Raw genomic sequence first — 17,533 nt, 5'->3', positions numbered from 1 at the left:
GCCAAAGGGAGACATTTTGGATTTTCATGTTAGATACTATGGCTCCAGGGGGACTCAATGAGGAATTGGAATTCAGTACCACTTTTTAGGTAGCCTCCTCCGAGATGTCTATGGAGTTTTAATTAATTCTCCTTTTTTCTTTCCCTCCCCCCTTTTTCCTTTTTATATCCGTTACTTCTAATATCATATAATCTTCATCTTTTTAATTTTCTACTTTTTAAGTTTTTTTGTTTTTTATTTTGTTTTTATATAATTCACATCATTGGTCTTATTATGCCAAATGGTGTGTATAAGGTAAGAGATGCCAATTATGTACACTTTTATGCTTTTAATTGGTTTTAGCTGCTATTTAATGATATAGTAGAGATATAAGATAAGCAGTTCTAGGTCTGTGAGTTGCTAATAGACATCCGAATCCAATGTCGGCCCAGCCCATTCAGAGTTAATTTTGGGTTAATTTCCCTGGAGGCCCTGGTCAGCTATTTAAGATGACTTGGTGAGCGTTGGGTGAAGGAGGCTATGCCCTCTGAAATGTGTCTTCATAGCAATGGCACTGTCACCCAATCAGTGTCCTGCCCCTCATCCCTCGTGCTAGAGAGGGCAGCACCGTTTTTCCGGCTGCCAGAAGTGTTTCTGTCAAGGAGACCTGTCCGTGTAAGAGGAGGGGAGAGAGAAGGCTGCTCGGATGGAATACGTGTATGCCATACCATCCACACTGTCACAAGATCTTTACCTGGGTGAGGGAGACAAGACTTGGTTGTCTCGTATACCGGAAATGTGTTTGGGATGCCATGCCATGCACAAGTTTTGATTGTTACTGCAATATGTTTGAGCTTGTAATTTAAATTTTTGGTATTAAAGGGTACTGCAGCAGAGCCTGTGTGCTCTGTCTGACCCATTACCCTCTGAGATGTTATCATATGCTTTTGAATGACTGAACTCCTTCATTAAGGTCACTTTTGGCTATAGCACTTATCTGGATTTTTTGTTTGCTTACTATTGGTTGTTGGCACATGGCAGCATTCCACAATGCATTACTACTGCCTCTCCCCCTTAGGGAAATTCACCCTCTCTAAAGCTGATCACACATGAATCGAAATTTGCCCAGCAGGAACCGGCTGAATTTAGGTCCATGTATGGCCACTTTGGTTGAACAGAAAATGATCTACTGATCAACTTCTGTTTAACTGCTTCATTGGAGGAAAGCTGCCCGATCAGTGCTACAAGCTGTAGACTTCAGCGCTGATCCGTGTATTCTGATGGTGGGAAAGTCTCTGTGCTGATGGAATACAAGGACACAGTGGGAAAGGACTCCCTCTATCCACCTCGAATGTGTACATGGGGGAATCGCTGGTTGAACATAAAGACTTATCTATGCCCACCCTTAATGTCCTGATCACCTATCTTACCAAAAATGAAAATCCAAAATTTTGAGTTGTCACCAAAACAGGAATAGAGGGGAAATGGTCCATTGAGGACAAGTGTTCCCATTCAAGGTTTTTGGAAGTTTTTTGGAAGTTTTTCCCTGCCGTTGGCAAAATATCCTTGCATTTCCTCTTGTGTTTACAGGACAGGAAGTGAAGGGAAATCTTCTTAATAAGACATAGGTGATAAAAAAACTGAAAGCAATTTTAACCTTCCCCTAACATATCCAGAAAAAAAAAACATTTCCGCTTTAGAGGTACAGTACTGATCTTAAAATTGGGTTTAAAAGAGATGTTGGCTGACAAATTGCTGTCAACAGTACGGAGCTTTGTGTAGAGCTTCAGCATACCACCTTGTTGCCAAATCTTTGTCCTCAATAACTTGGTAATTCAGATTTTACTGTGTTCCGCAGTTCTGTGCTGCCATCTTGCCAATGACAGCAATGGACCCAGTGGCTTCAGAGCTGTCATATTTGTGATACTAAGCAGAGTTCCTGCACATGCACTGTGAACCACTTAAAGCTAATAACAAGTATACAAACTGCAATGCAGAGCTTAGAAAACCATATGACATAAACCTTTTCTACCTTGTGCATAACTTAATAACATCTGTACTGACTGTTGTCACTGTGTGAGTGAAAATACACGCCCAACAACATGGTCAGCTTTACAAATGGCATGAGATTTCTCATACTACTGCCTGGAGAACTGATGAACTGTGAGGTGGAAGGCTTCAGGCTAACATTCCCAGAAATGCTGGCGATGGCAGAAAAGATGAAACAAGATTGATGAAAAAGGGAGAATACTAAGGCACAGGAAGGGGAGCAAATCTATATACCTACTGAAAGATCTATAAAAGCGTGCTTTTTTTTTTTTGTCTTTTTATAATTCTTATTTTTTATTTAAATACATTTTTTTATTTTTTATTTTTTGCAAAGATAAAACTTACAGTATATGCTCCAAGTGAAACTATCAACGCAGGGAAAAATACTTCAGTCGAGAACAAAAAGAGAGTTGACATAAACAAAAATAGCCAATTGGCTCAAGTAGCAGTCCACATTATACGAGGACAAGCTCTGAAAAGTCTTCTCATTATTGAGGCACCAACAAAAACTTGGTGTGAGTGGTCTTAAGGACATTGGGTCAGGCTCCTAAAATCAAGATCAACCCCTGTTGTCATATGTGTCTTGGTATAAGGGGAGATTGGAGTTGACTAAAGAGGATGGGGTTGGTTTCTTCCAGTGAATCATGATTGATTTTTTTGGTGTAGTAGAGTAAAAGGCCCAAATGTATCCTCCGAGCAACCATGTGGGCCATGGGCTGCACCAAGATCAGACACAGCTTTGGATCCAGTGTCAGGTGGGACAAGGCAACTGTGTTAATGACATTTACCACCTCTACCTAGAACCGAGAGATAAGGGGGCAGGTTCAGAAGATGTGGAAAAAGCCTTCTTCGGATTGATGACAGTACCAGCTTGTGCAGGCCAAGGCTGGGTTCAATTTTTGAAGCCTGTAGGGGGTAAAATATGCCCTATGGAGGATTTTGAATTGGAGCAGCCTGTCCCTAGCAAAGACTAGCTGCTTAAACAGAATATGCAGATGTTAGACCAGTCCTTGCTGTCATTGTCCAATATATCCCTCAGTTCTTTGTTACGGAAGTCAGAGAGATCTGATAGAGTAGTAAAGATGTGGTGCTGGTAGAGTGAGGAGACTGGTTTGGGAGATGATCATTGCGTAACAAGTTTTTCCAAGAAAGAACAAGCTAGAAATAAATATTGGTGAGGAAATTCACTGCAGAAGGTTTGCGATATCTGCATATACCTACAGTGCCTTGAAAAAGTATTCATACCCCTTGAAATTTTCCACATTTTGTCATGTTACAACCAAAAAACGTAAATGTATTTTATTGGGATTTTATGTGATAGACAAACACAAAATGGCACATAATTGTGAAGTGGAAGGAAAATGTTAAATGGTTTTCAAATTTTTTTTTACAAATATCTGAAAAATGTGGCATGCATTTTTCTTCAGCCCCCTTTACTCTGATACCCCTAACTGAAATCTAGTGGAACCACTTGCCTTCAGAAGTCGCCTAATTAGTAAATAGTCCACCTGTGTGTAATTTAATATCAGTATAAATACAGCTGTTCTGTGAAGCCCTCAGATGTTCGTTAGAGAACATTAGTGAATAAACAGCATCATGGGAACACACCAGACAGGTCAGGGATAAAGTTGTGGAGAAGTTTAAAGCAGGGTTAGGCTATAAAAAAAATATCTCAAGCTTTGAACATATCACAGAGCACTGTTCAATCCAAAATAGAGTATGGCACAACTGCAAACCTACCAGGACATGGCTGTCCACCTAAATTGACAGGCATCAATCAGAGAAGCAGCCAAGAGGCCCATGGTAACTCTGGAGGAGCTGCAGAGATCCACAGCTCAGGTGGGAGAATCTGTCCACATGAAAACTATTAGTCGTGCATTACACAAATCTGGCCTTTATGGAAGAGTGGCAAGAAGAAAGCCATTGTTGAAAAAAAGCCAGTTTGTGAGAAGTCCTGTGGGGGACACAGCAAACATGTGGAAGGAAGAAAGGTGCTCTGGTCAGATGAGACCAAAAGTGAACTTTTTGGCCTAACAGCAAAACACTATGTGTGGCAGAAAACTAACACTGCACATTACCCTGAACACAACATCCCCACTGTGAAACATGGTGGTGGCAGCATCATGTTGTGGGGAAGCTTTTCTTCAGCAGGGACAGGGAAGCTGGTCAGAGTTGATGGGAAGATGGATGGAGCCAAATACAGGGCAATCTTAGAATAAATCCTGTTACAGTCTGCAAAAGACTTGAGACTGGGGTGGAGGTTCACCTTCCAGGAGGACAACGACCCTAAACATACAGCCAGAGCCACAATGGAATGGTTTAGATCAAAGTATATTCATGTGTTAGAATGGCCCAGTCAAAGTCCAGACCTAAATCCAATTGAGAATCCGTGGCAAGACTTGAAATTTGCTGTTCACAGACCCTCTCCATCCAATCTAACAGAGCGTAAGCTATTTTGCAAAGAAGAATGGGCAAAAATGTCCCTCTCTAGATGTGCAAAGCTGGTAGAGACATCCCCAGAAATACTTGCAGCTGGAACTGCAGCAAAAGGTGGTTCTACAAAGTATTTACACTTTTCACATATTTATTTGTAAAAAATTTTGAACAATTTATCATTATCCTTCCACTTCACAATTATGTGCCACTTTGTGTTGGTCTATCACACAAAATCTCAATAAAATACATTTCCGTTTTTGGCTGTAACATGACAATATGTGGTATGAATACTTTTTCAAGGCACTGTAAGTTGGTAGTACAACAGTAGGTTAAATTCAGATTGTAAATGGTTAAAGGACATTAGTGTCCCTTCAATCATGATGTGTCCTAATATCTTAATTTTGAATTTAGCCCAACTGTGGGGGTCAAGAAGCATATAGAAGTGAACCAGGGTGAGATTATTTCACAGTGGGGTGAAAAAGGAGAGGGCAAGGGGGGTATGAGTCGCACTGACCAAGCTTTAATGGTGGTCTTCAAGAGTGGGGGTCAATGAATAAAGGGCCTTGGTGTCTCAGAACTGCTGCAGTGCCTCCATGATGTTTAAAATAGCCACCTTTAACATGACGGAGTGATTGCTCAGATTTGACACCAACCACTAGTGGACATTTACATGTAGGGTAGCGATAAAATCAGGCACCCTATGAGGTCAGTCTAGTGAGTATAGCTAAAGTGGTACTTGAGGTCCCCATAAGAAAGAGATTAGGATTTGAGAGAGTTATTTAAAGAAGGATTTGGGAATCCAAGTGGGTAAATTTAAAAAAAGGTATGTGAATTTTTACCCTCGGAGAGTCCAGGAGCCAGATTCACGGCAACATATGATTTAACATCACGAGAGTTCACCTTTTCTAAATACGTGAATGACTGGACCCACTGCAGCTGCAGGTCCTGCAGCACCAGGGTGTACGCAGTTGGGTCAGTTGGGAAGAGAAGTGACTTTTTGCCAGTTGACATTCAGGCCAGAAACTCATGAGCAACTCTGTGGGACATTTAGGTCCTCTTGTAAACAGGGTCCTGCATCATTCAAGAATAATAGACTATCTACAAAAAAAACCAAACACTTTTTTCCAGCAAGCCAACACACAGACCCCGAATGTCCATAGAGACATGCAAGGGCTCTGTGAATGGCTCCATGGCTGTGGCAAACAATGCCTGGAAGAGGGGTCAGCCCTGGCGTGTGCCTCTGTGCAGCGTGAATGAAGGGGAGAGCTTCCCCCCCCCTCAGTGAACAGCAGCAGTGGGTCTATCGTTGAGCAATTGTAGCCAGGAAATACAACCTAGTGGGAATCCAATTCTCCTTCATACCTCCCATAGATAGGGCCATTTTACAGTGTAAATAGAATTTTCTATGTCTAGGGAGGCAAAAGCATTCTTTTTAAGATATATGCAGCATGCTGTGAGTTTGTCAGTGACTCCATAATGGTACAGATTAGCTTTCTATCACCTTTCCTCAGTACAGTAGAACCCTTACAAAAGGGGGCAGTGACTACATCTTACCCTTCTTTTTATGGCATAGTGATGATTACAATACCACAGGTGCACTTCACATTTTCATTAAATTCTATGGCTTTTTCCATCGTTGAGCCTGCCTCCTCACCCCCTTTTGTTTCAATAAGCTGCTAATGCGAGTAATACACATCATTTCTTAGAAAGCGAATCTCTGCTTCTCCAGATTGTTTTTGAATATCATATATTTGTTGCTTTGTGTCAAAGCAAGGATAGTTCTGACAACCAAAGCAGCCACAAACGATCACATTGTACAGCAAAACACTGATTTTTAACTTTGCTGAGTCCATTAAGCGCACCGCAGTGCTTTTGGAGAGGATGCTTATTGTGCCGATACATCATCAGTTGCAGCTCGTCACTAGAGCATTTCTCAAGCTCCTTTCCTTTTGTGCTGCTATCTTGTAATCACAGTTAATGCTTTGAAATCATCTTGCAGATGTCCCATAGCTATAGATATGGTTACTGTCTGTGTTGCTATGATTGCAAGGAGCAACGGTAGAAGCAGCTTGGCTTTGGAATCATGAAGAGAGCTTAAGCCCCACACAATGAATAGCTGGACACCGTTTCAAGGATTATTGCTCTCCTGCCATTCTCTTTCTGTTCGTCTAATTACCAGGACATGACTGCATTGGTTTTGTAGAAGCATGACCGCGTGACATTAAGCTACTATCACTATTTTTTCATGTGTCGACTGCTGCAGTTAATATCACATCTTGAATAACCTGGCCAATTGTTACCGCAGAGACTATTTGCACTACTCTTAGCTGCTAACAGGTTGTCTCGCTACTTGTACGCAAGGATGTTGAGTGCGAAGTGTTGATATTCTTTTATTTGCTGGTAGCACTTGTAGTATTTCACATTTCTGGAAATTTGGAAAGTAAGCAGTGTTTTTTAATTTTTTTTTCCTCTTGAATATTCTCACAGCTCAGAAGCAAGATCATTTTTTCTGGAACTGAATGAATTGAAGCAAAAGCACTGGGACTTATTGAACAAGGTCTATGAAGCATTACCTGCTCCCACTTTGTACAGTATAACCTGGTGAGTACCCATTTGCATTTTTTTCCATCTATGCCTTTTGTTTCATTAATGCTCTGGCTCTACTTGTAACGGGATGCATTTGGAGCAGTAGTCAAATGTAAACTGCAGTAACCTGTAGCAACCAATCAGATTCCAGCCCACTGTAAGTAGAGCAATTCTGAATGAATTCTAGTTGTTTTCTGTGAATTACTATGATTTGCAATTTGCTTTCTGTCTTGTATTGACTAAAATATTTTGTATTCTTGTTTTATTCTGCATGTTTCAATAGAAGTGTTGAACCTTAATAGGGGGTCACTGTTTAAAAAGTAGAGAACTACTTTTATACCATATGGGTGGTTCTCAGCACCCACTATTAATATATCCACAGAGGACCAGACTTATCTGCTGAGATACAATGGTGCTCATAAAGCACAGGTATATTTGCATGAATGGAATGTAACACTAGTTTTCATCAGGGGCATGTGGAGGATGGGAAGTGCGAAAAGTGAGTTTTTAATTGTAAAGTGAATAAACCTTTTAGGAAAACCACCTAAAAATGATTTTTAAAATATTGGTAAACTTTAATTTTGCCAAAAAGCGAAGTGTCTTACCTAGAAGTACAGTGATGGATTCTGTTCTGTTTATTGTGTAACCTGTAGCGGTCAATCAAAATGTAGCAGTTTGGTGAAAGAAAAGATTCTTTTTGCTAATTATTATTACTATACAGGATTTATATAGCGCCAACAGTATATGCAGTGCTTTACAACATAAGGGCAGACAGTACAATTACAATAGAATTGAATACAGTAGGAATCTAAGGGCCCTGCTATTAGAGCTTAAAATATAAGAGGTTGTTGAATATGAATTACTGTATGTTTCCTGTATTTTCTGACCTTGGTAATGATAATTTACCATCTTGATCTGTGCTCTCAGCCTTGGTTTCTGACAGAGTTGAACTTTGACTTTGATTTAACTGCTCTGTATGAGCCATTTGTGGTATTTATTTTACAAATAGGTTAGCTGTGGGATCACTGTGAAGGTATCATGCTGTAACAATGTGAAAATTGAATCTTTGTTTTTATTGTGAAATGATTATTTGCAAATCAGTCAAATGAAACAGATCAGTACAATACAAATGGCAATATAATTTTGTATAATATAGTATAGTACAGCCTGCATATCATCTTAGCACATACATGAATTGGTAACTGACTCATTATTTACAATATTTTAGTTTGTCCCTCCTTGTCTTGTAGTGGTATACTATGTCTGCATCCCATGAAATAGTGTGTTGCATTTTTTGTGGACAAGTGAAAAACATACAGTTTGGACTGTGTATGGTAAAAGTTATAGAATAAATGGTTTCGGTATGGGAGTGTTGCATGCAAATCTTAAAGTAAAACTATAGGCAATTTTATGGGGTTTTTTTCCATTTTAGAAGGTAATGGAGGGTTATAACTCCTGTCAGGTTTTTTTTTTTTTTGCCATGTGTGTGCTATTGGCAAGGTTTCCCTTCTAGCCAATACAGGAAGTGAAAGAGGAAATCCCTAAAAATGGATCCCTTTGGGGACCCCCAGGTCACCAGAACTAGTGTTTCCATTGGAAATATTTCCTCTGTTCTGGAGAAAACCCAAAATGTGGGATTTTCTTTTACCTTCACTTTCAATACTAATGGTCAATAGAACAAATAGTGAGGATGAATCTCCCTAGGTCAGAGGTATCAATAAAAACCTGACAGATATTGAAATCCATCTCCAATCTTATCTAAAAAAAATAAATGTTGCCTTTAGTTATACTTTAAATAAATAGCACACTTTCTTTCTTGCTCATTAGGGACACAGGATTCAATTATTGTGAGACAGTTGGGTTAGATTGCCACTTTTAGGAGAAATTGGACACAGGCAAACAAATAAGATGTTGGCCCACCAGAGCACTTTCCAGGTTCAGAGAATCTGGTGTGTTCTAGTCTTTGAAGACTTTATGTATGTCACGTGGCTTGAGCATTAGCAGCTTATACATTTATTGCAGTCCTTAGGTGCTATCATACTAACCCCCCCCTTATTTCCACTGTTACCATGGAAAACACTACACGTCAATCATTTTGTATCACAAACTGGAGGGTGGCGCATTGTGTTCCTGCTTTTTCAGCGCAACATAGCTGTTTATAGCCATTGCTCCTGCAAGAGACACATTGTATGACCTTGGTTAGTCCTTGCTTCTGCCTGCAGTGACCTGGTCACCTCTGGCCCTGTAAACCTCTGCTGCTCTCAACAGTGTTTTCAATTAAGTTACCTCTGTCAAGCAGCGCAACATGTCAGATCCCAAGCACAAGGGGAGCGGTCTTGCTAAATCAGGCCTCTCCAGCTCCAAATCCACTAACTGTTCTGGGGTGACCTGCAGAGTCTCAGGGACCTCCAAAGAAGAACAAAAACATTCAAGAGGCTCTGGGACTTTAATGAGAGTTTATACAAAGTAGTGATAGGAAAGAAACATTAGGACAACTCACCTGGCTATGGTTAGACTGCTCACAACAGACAGGCGTACCCTCAAGTAGGTACCCAGCAGGTTACTAGGAAGAAAAAAAAAACATGCAACAATGGTAAGATCGCCAGACCAAATGGTAAGAGTCCAAATTAATTTATTGTTATAATTAATATTAATTAACAGCCAACATGTTTCAGGGGACAAAGAACACTCCCCCTTCATCAGGTCTTTAGTTAAAACAGGAAACTTGACTGGACTCAAAATAGGGCTTTCCTGAATAAATTTATTTAGGGAAGTTGCTGGACAAGGAGAGTTACACACCAGCAGCATCTGTGTGATCAATAAAAAATGAAGCCAGTTACATATATTACCCTTATTTAAATGGGGGGGGGGCCTGACACTGATAGCCTGGATCGTTGTCCCCTGCATAAGTCAATACACTCCTTTTGTATCTTCCTTTCATCATTACATGTGACCCCCTCCTTTTTCTTATCCAAAACGCAGTTCTCAGCAGCTATTCTTGAATTTATGCAACTATGCTTGCTGACTCAGAATGCAGATGTCATAAAAGTACTTCCACGTATTCCCCTCCAAAATCTGTCTCTGGCATACCTGCGTGGGCAAAGGCTTCTGAGGCTTTGTGTGATGAAGACAAATCTTTGATGAAAGATTTTGTCCCTGAGGAGCTGCAAGCAGGCTTAAAGTGGTTGTAAACCTCAGACATGAAATATGAACAAAGCATATCTCTTTTTAGTGTTTACTTGTCTTAACCCAGAACACTAAGTATCATTGTTGTCCACTGCCTCATTCCTCTGCTATCAGCATGAGTCACTTATGAAATGTTTTCCTGACACCATGAGAAAAATAGAGACCGGGGAAGGACCTCCAGCAGATTTCCAGCCTTAGCTCTGTTCCTGTACACTGTGCCTTCACCCTCCCCTCCAATCGGCTCTCAGAGCTCTCTTCACTGATGTAACTTCATCTCTTCGCCCCCTCAGAGATCCTGTTTAAATTCTGCACTTTGAATGGATGTAGAAGAAACACAGCTGTAGATAAACATGTGCAACTTATGAAGGAGGATTTGTTTTACCTCTTTGTATCACCTGAGGACAGTCACTTCACTGAGTATATGCAAGGGTTTACAAGCACTTTAAAAGTACCTCATTAATTCCTGCTAATGCGGTGCACTCCACCCACTTTTTAAAGCTACTACTATTTACTGAATAGAAATACTTAAAAATAATTGGCTACTGGATTGCTTTACATTCTCTTCTACTTGTTGTCTTGTTAATTACTTTTGTTTTCCCTATTTAGTTATTGTTCACATTATCTTGCCCTTCCCTCCCCAACGGAAACAAAAATAATAGGTAGCCAAATCAAAGCCCCACATGCCAATACAGTCAGTTGGGTCCTGGTGGAAATAGAAGAGAAAATAGGGGGCATATTCAGTCCAAATAGTCAATATCTTCATAAACTTAGATATGCATCCCCTATGAGTAATATCACTTTCCTATCCAGAAACAGCAGATCATTGGGAAGTGTTTCTTCCATACTGCTAAGGGTCAAATTATTGAATATAGCTTAGACTTAAGCTTGCAGCATGAGTGGTTTAAGGCAGCCCAACAAGACATGGATAAATTTGAGGACATGCTCTTAAAATTGACTGATAGCAGGTGAAGCCAATATCAAATGGGTAAAAACAGTTTGTAAACTAGAACATTTAAGAGAGAGGTAGGATGGGGTTGCAGAGGAGAATTTTGACATTCTAGTTGGGGTAAGATAGACAACAAGGGCTTAAAAAAATTGACTTCGTCTATCCTGGACATATGATGAAGCATTGCATATAGCTTCTAGGCATTCTCCCATTCCTCGACTTCAAAATCAGGGATCTCTGTTTGTCACAATAAAAGAAATCTTTGTAGATGTAAATAAAATGAAAGTCTCTCTTTCATTGGAGGAATTCACACACACTGAGGTGTATGAAATTAGGAAAGAGTCTTGGACTGGATTGCCTCCCAAATGCAATCCTTTAATTCTTTATCGAAAATGTATCAATCCTCAGAACCTCTCTTAGAGGAGTATGGGACATTTAGACCACAGGCAAGGATGATTCTCAATTATCCAACTATCAACCCATTTCTCTCCATAAGTCAATATAAAATGCTTTACTATAATCTTGGAAAACATCCTGGACCCACTGCTTCCATCTTGGGTCACCCTCGATCAAGTGGGCTTTTTCCCTGGCTGAGAGGCCAGTGATAACACAGTGAAGGTCCTGAACCTGCATCTCTGACTTTCCTCTAACCATCAGGAGGGCTTTTTCCTGTCTAAGGAGGCCAAGAAGGCATTTAATGCAGTGGCCTGGGACTGAGGAGAAATTGTCCTGTATAGGGGTCAAAGTGCATAAAAGTGTAGCATATCGGGGGGGGTGGGCACCTTTCCATAATGCCATCGAGGGTAGTGGTGAGGACAGCAGGATATCCACATGTCTTGACCATGGTGAAGGACATGAAGTATCTACCAGCCAGTTAAGAGGGAAGCAGAAGGCTGTAGCTCAGTGAAAGGCAAGCTCCCAGCAGAGGGTAACAAGAGTACATAAAGAGGGGCATAGGAAAAGTGGAATGAAATGTGGCATACTTATACAAACATGGAAGGGTCTTGCACAGCTTAGGCCCCAGGATGACAGTCCAGGGACAAAGTGGGTGGACAAATACAGCTTTAAGCAGTTGTGTAATTAAGGTGGCCTATCTGGAGAAGGTTAAACCATGACAATAGGAGTATTCAAGACTTTGAGTTTAAATGTAATAGAGAGGAATTGCGAGCATGGGTGTCGCACCTCAAGTGAGAAGCTCAGACAAAGGGGAGTGTTGTCTTCTTTTTGCAGAAAGGTTCCCCCATCCTTGCAGCATGGATTATGTTGTTGCAATTGCTATAGTTAAGTATCTTGATTATAAAGGTGAAGGTAGGTGCCCCAGTGGAGGGAGGGGGGGTGTTAGGACAGACCAGGGGGATTCTCTCAACCACACAGGGCTCACAGAAGGCCTCATGACCAAATAGCAACACCAGCAAGCCCTCCAGGAATTCTTCTGGGCACTTACCCTCATCTCATAACTAGGAAATCTGTCTCTAAGGGAGCACTGCTGGCAGGGGGAACTTGTATGACAAAAGGTGTGCTTTAAACATGTTTTTTCCACAATCCCATTTTAATAGACATAATCTAGTTTGGAATTTACACATTTAACATGGAAATGGTACCAAAAGTATAATATTTGATCAGCCCTAGAACACATGTTCATTTGTCTGCTTGGAATTTAGTTTGTACTATAAACAGCCACTAGCCAAATTTAGGATCATCTGAGGTGATTTTGTTGATTCTCAGATAGTTTCTGCAGTAAAGAAATAGATTGCCACAGTTGCTGTATGTTAGTACAATTTGGCGTTATTGAATCTTCCACATTTCTCCATGCCTTTGTCTCAGTCATACGACTGCAGAACACTTGGAAGATGTGGCGCAGCATAGAAACATCTCATTTTACATTTTCTATCTTGGTAACAAGAGGGTTTGGCATGCTGTTATAGCATCCAGGATATATTCTATGTTCCCCATGTGTTTCTGTCTGGTCTCCAACAGCAGCACGAGATGAAAGCATGAATTTAGGTGAGGTAGGCTCAGAAGCTCTACTTCTTGCATTGGAACTTGTTGAGTTTAAATGAAGCCTCAGATGTCCGTTTTGGAGGTGCCATGGCTGGAGTAAGATAAGTCCAAGGCAGGTAGGTAGATTTTCAGCCTAGATACAGGATAAGGACAGCACAGATCACTGTGGAGGAGACCATTTGAGTGGAACCACTGCTTATTCCATCGGTAACCAGCCCAAGTCCCCTCACCTTTACCCCTTTTTAAAGTTGTTGTAAACCCTTACATATACCTAGTGCAGTGACTGGCCTCAGGTGATACACAGAGATGAAACAAATCCTCCTGCAAACTGTAAGTTGTACTTTTTTTATCTACAGCCATCTGTCCCAAACATTCATTCAAAGTGCAGAATTTACACAAGATTTCTCAGCTCTGAAAAGCAGGGAATGGAAAATCTTAAGTTACGTCAGTGAGGAGCCCTCTGAGAGCTGATTCGGGGTAAGGGACACCCCCACCCCCCCCTTCACACAGCCAGACAGGAAAAAAGATGAGGATGTCAATCTGCTGGAGGTCCCTCCCCCTGTCACCTTTTTTCTCTTGGTGTCAGGAAAACGTGTCAGAAGCGACTCTTGAAAATAGTGGAAGAATATAGCAGCAGACAGAAATGACACTGAGTGCTCTGGATTGAGACAAATACAGAACAGAGAGGGATATGCTTTGTTCATATTTCATGTCTGAGGTTCACAACCACGTTAAGTTGATTGGTTTCCCATATATAAGTCAAAATAATGAAAACGGCCTTTAACACTTAAAAAAAACCATCAATCTAAGGTATAATTAGAAAGAAAGAACTGACAAGACTCTTTGAATTGTTAAAATCAATATTCGCAGCCTATGAACCAAAGTTCAAAGTAGTGGTCATTTGTTCTTGACAGCATCACAAATGAGCAGTACAGCATAGAGAGAAGGATGACATTTAATACTCAGGGGTTCTAGAGGCTTCCACACTGCCATTGTATTCTCTTCTTAATACGTGTGCTTGCTGATGTTATTGCAGTTGGTGAATCGGATACTGAGCAGATATGTCATCCTCGAGAGGGAGACAAAAGCCATTGGTGTCAAACAGTTCCTAATAAAGTTGCATGTCGGCAGACAGTACTGCAATGTTATTTTAAAGAAGCAGTGCCAATTAAATTCCATGCAGAAAACTGAACATGTGTTTTGGGGTTGATCAAATAATATACTTTTGGTACCACTTCCATGTTAAACTTGTAAATGCTAAACAGGATTATGCCTAATAAAATGGGATTGTGTAAAAAAACATGTTTAAAGCACACCTTGTCATACAAGTTTACCCCGCCAGAGGTTTTCCCTTAAAGACAAATTTCATACAGTAGTCCCGAATGATTACTTTTCGTAGACCCTTAAGTGATCCCTATTGAATTGAAGGGCTCAGACGGGCTCTTGCAATTGCATTTTTTATTTGTTTCCTCTACGGTTAACAGTCAGATGGGATTTGCAATGTCCACCCCACTAGTGATCAGTCCAAAATTATAAATCGAGAAAGGTTTGCTACTTCTTTTTTTTTAAGAGGGCATAAGTTAAAATAATTCCCACAGCTTTGTTTACACCTTTTACCTGTAATGAAGTCTGCTCCATGCTGTGATAGAAACTGGATCCTGGAGAAAAGAATTGACAAGCTGCAATATATAGAATTTTTGTTTTTTGGGGGGTTTATTATAGCTTTAATCTCAGAAATGTTCTTAAACCATTCCTGCCCATTGTAGCTGATTAAAGATAAAGATGATTTGTTAAAAAAAAAAGAAGAAAAGGTTTTACCTTTTTTTTTTAATTCTGTTTTAAAATGAGAGTCCAGCCAAAACTGTTGGATACATTTTAGGGAAGACTTATTTCCTTTATTAGGATTTTTTTCTGTTTGTACCCCTGTTGGGGTGATTTCCTGTCACACACTAGCCTGTTGTCACCATTCCCCATGAAACTGAGGGTATATAAAAAAATAAAGGGTTGAAAAAGATTAAATGCGTGTGCTGATGCCCAAGGATTTTTTCACTTGCCTTAAAGGTTTTCTACTTACAAATTTGAGAAAACACACTATATGTTTGTTATGTGTTCCTTTTTATATTGTTTCTAAAGCTTCACGTTTTTTTTTACCTTCATGCAGTCTTTGTATGAAGGTAAAAAAGCCTTCTGTGTGTAACAGCCACCCCTAATTCCCAAGCCCCATCCCAATCCATCGATGTCTACGAGAGCCTCGGTTCTCCGAAAACTTTCATTCCTGATTGGCTGAAGCAGCAGCGGGAGCCATTGTTAACCACAGCCAGTGAGTCAATCAAGAGATGGAGGGGGTGAGGCTGAGCCACGGCTCTGTGTTTGTGCATGGACACGCAGAGCCGCGGTTAGAGAGAGCACCTGCTCGACTTCCCCCATAGCAAGCTGCTTGCTGTGGGAGCACTCAACAGGAGGAAGGGGCCAGGAGTGCCGGTGGGGAACCCGAGAAGAGGGGGATTTGGGCTGCTCTGTGCAACACCACTGCACAGGACAGGTAAGTATGACTTGTTTTTTTTTTTTTAAACAAGACTTTAGTATCATTTTAAGGCTCCATTCACATTAGCATGTCTCGAAAGTCGCATGATTTCCAGCACGACTTTGGAGCCACTTTTGGTGGGACATTGATCCAACTTTACATTCTCTGGACCAAGGTAGCATCAAAAGTCACACCAAAGTAGTGCAGCACATTTTAAAAATTGCTGCGGCTTTAAGTTGCCCTGATTTGAATGGGTGCCATTAAAAATAATGGCCTGCGACTTGTCATGCAATTTGATGTCTAAAGTCGCATGACAAGTTGCACAAGTGTGAATCAAGCCTAACACAGCATACTAACAGAAAAATGTAAATGTTAATTAAGAGAAGGGCTCTTGTTTGACTTCAAAGATTTTTAAACAACATCAGAGTTTGTCCTAAGAGGTCTAGCTTCTAAACATTTAAGGCTAAACTCCAGGAATTCAGACACTTTCTAAAAAGTTCTAGCTTACTGTGCTGCTTATCTCTTTAATTTACAATTTACCTTTTTACTGAGCAACAGGAGTACAGCTATCGCTATACTTCCAGCATTCCAATGCTGGACCTTTGCGTCTCTGCTTCTGAAGCTGCAGAGTCATACGCAGCCACTCTGCCCGCTCCTCCCAATCGCAGAGCACTTTGTATTATGTGAACACATACACAAAATACAGAGCCTTCTGTGAATGGACAGCAGAGGGGAGGGGCAGGCACAACGGCTGCTGTATGAGAAAGCATCATTGCTGCTGTCAGAATGCTGGGAGTGTAGCAAAAGCTGTACTCCTGGCACTCCGTAAATCTGAGTGCCAGGAGTAAAGTTTTAAACTACCGAGCTACAGTAAGTCCACAAGGTGGCATGCACCTCATTGGACTAGACCCACAGTTAGTCAGCACATTGTAGAAAGTTGAATTCCTGCAGTTTAGTTTTAGCTCTTTGTTAGGACAGAGTGTTCAAATCTAATTTACAACCAGGGGCGGACTGACAACTCATGGGGCCCCCGGGCAATAGGGGATCATAGGGCCCCTGTGTCCTTGCTCAAACTCAAAAAAGCTTATGAAAAAGGTACCAGGGGCATCTCATGGGACCCCCTACTGACCCTGGGGCCTCGGGTAGTGCCCGAGTTTCCAAATGGTCAGTCCGTCCCTGTTTACAACTGATCATTAAAGCGGAGATCCAGCTGAAAAAAAAAAGTCAGCAGCTACAAAAACTGTAGCTGCTGACTTTTAAAATACAGCCACTTACCTGTCCCTCGGTCCTGCGGTGTCCTCACCACCTCTGGTTTCACTGGCCGTCTTCTCTCCCTGGCACCGGCATCTTTAGTGTGGGCACCCGGCTGTGACAGCTTGCGGCTTCACAGCCAGGTGCTCACTGTGAATGTGCGAGAAGCACTGCCCTTTGTGAATGGCCCCGCAGTCTTTTGGGACCTATCAAAGACTACGGGGAGGGAGGGGGGGTAGGACAATTTCTGCTTTCGATCGCCTAGACTATCGCAGTGGGAGCGGATACCTGTCAAATTCGGGGACCCGCTCCCCCAAAGGAGCCAATCCTTAATGGGGAGCGAGGGACAAAGCATTAAAGCGGAGCTTCCCCTTTTGGGTGGTGCTCCGCTTTAAGATCTCCCTGAGCAGTACAGGAGAGGTTAGATTTGGCAAACCTAGCTGCTCAGCCTCCTCATAAACACAAATTATTAAAATTTTACAGTTCTGGAATATCCAGAACAGAACAACTGGATCAGACAGTCGTGGCCTCAGTTGCTGTTTTACACCTAGCACTAGCAATGTCCATGACTGCAC

At 41.3% G+C, this 17,533-nt stretch overlaps 1 protein-coding gene across 1 annotated transcript in view; it reads left to right on the top strand.

Moving 5' to 3' along the window:
- ANKFN1 (ankyrin repeat and fibronectin type III domain containing 1) overlaps positions 1-17,533 on the top strand; it is a 925,115-nt gene that overhangs the window by 430,890 nt on the left and 476,692 nt on the right. The window contains exon 2 of the mRNA XM_089692527.1: positions 6,952-7,065. The gene's annotated coding sequence lies outside the window, so the exon portion shown is untranslated. The remainder of the gene's footprint in view (positions 1-6,951; positions 7,066-17,533) is intronic.

The sequence above is a fragment of the Staurois parvus genome, unplaced genomic scaffold (genome assembly GCF_062004578.1).
Source record: "Staurois parvus isolate SC_StPar_1 unplaced genomic scaffold, SC_StPar_1.0 ptg000592l, whole genome shotgun sequence".
NCBI classification, from domain to species: domain Eukaryota; kingdom Metazoa; phylum Chordata; class Amphibia; order Anura; family Ranidae; genus Staurois; species Staurois parvus.
This window is presented reverse-complemented; position numbering and strand designations above follow the sequence as displayed.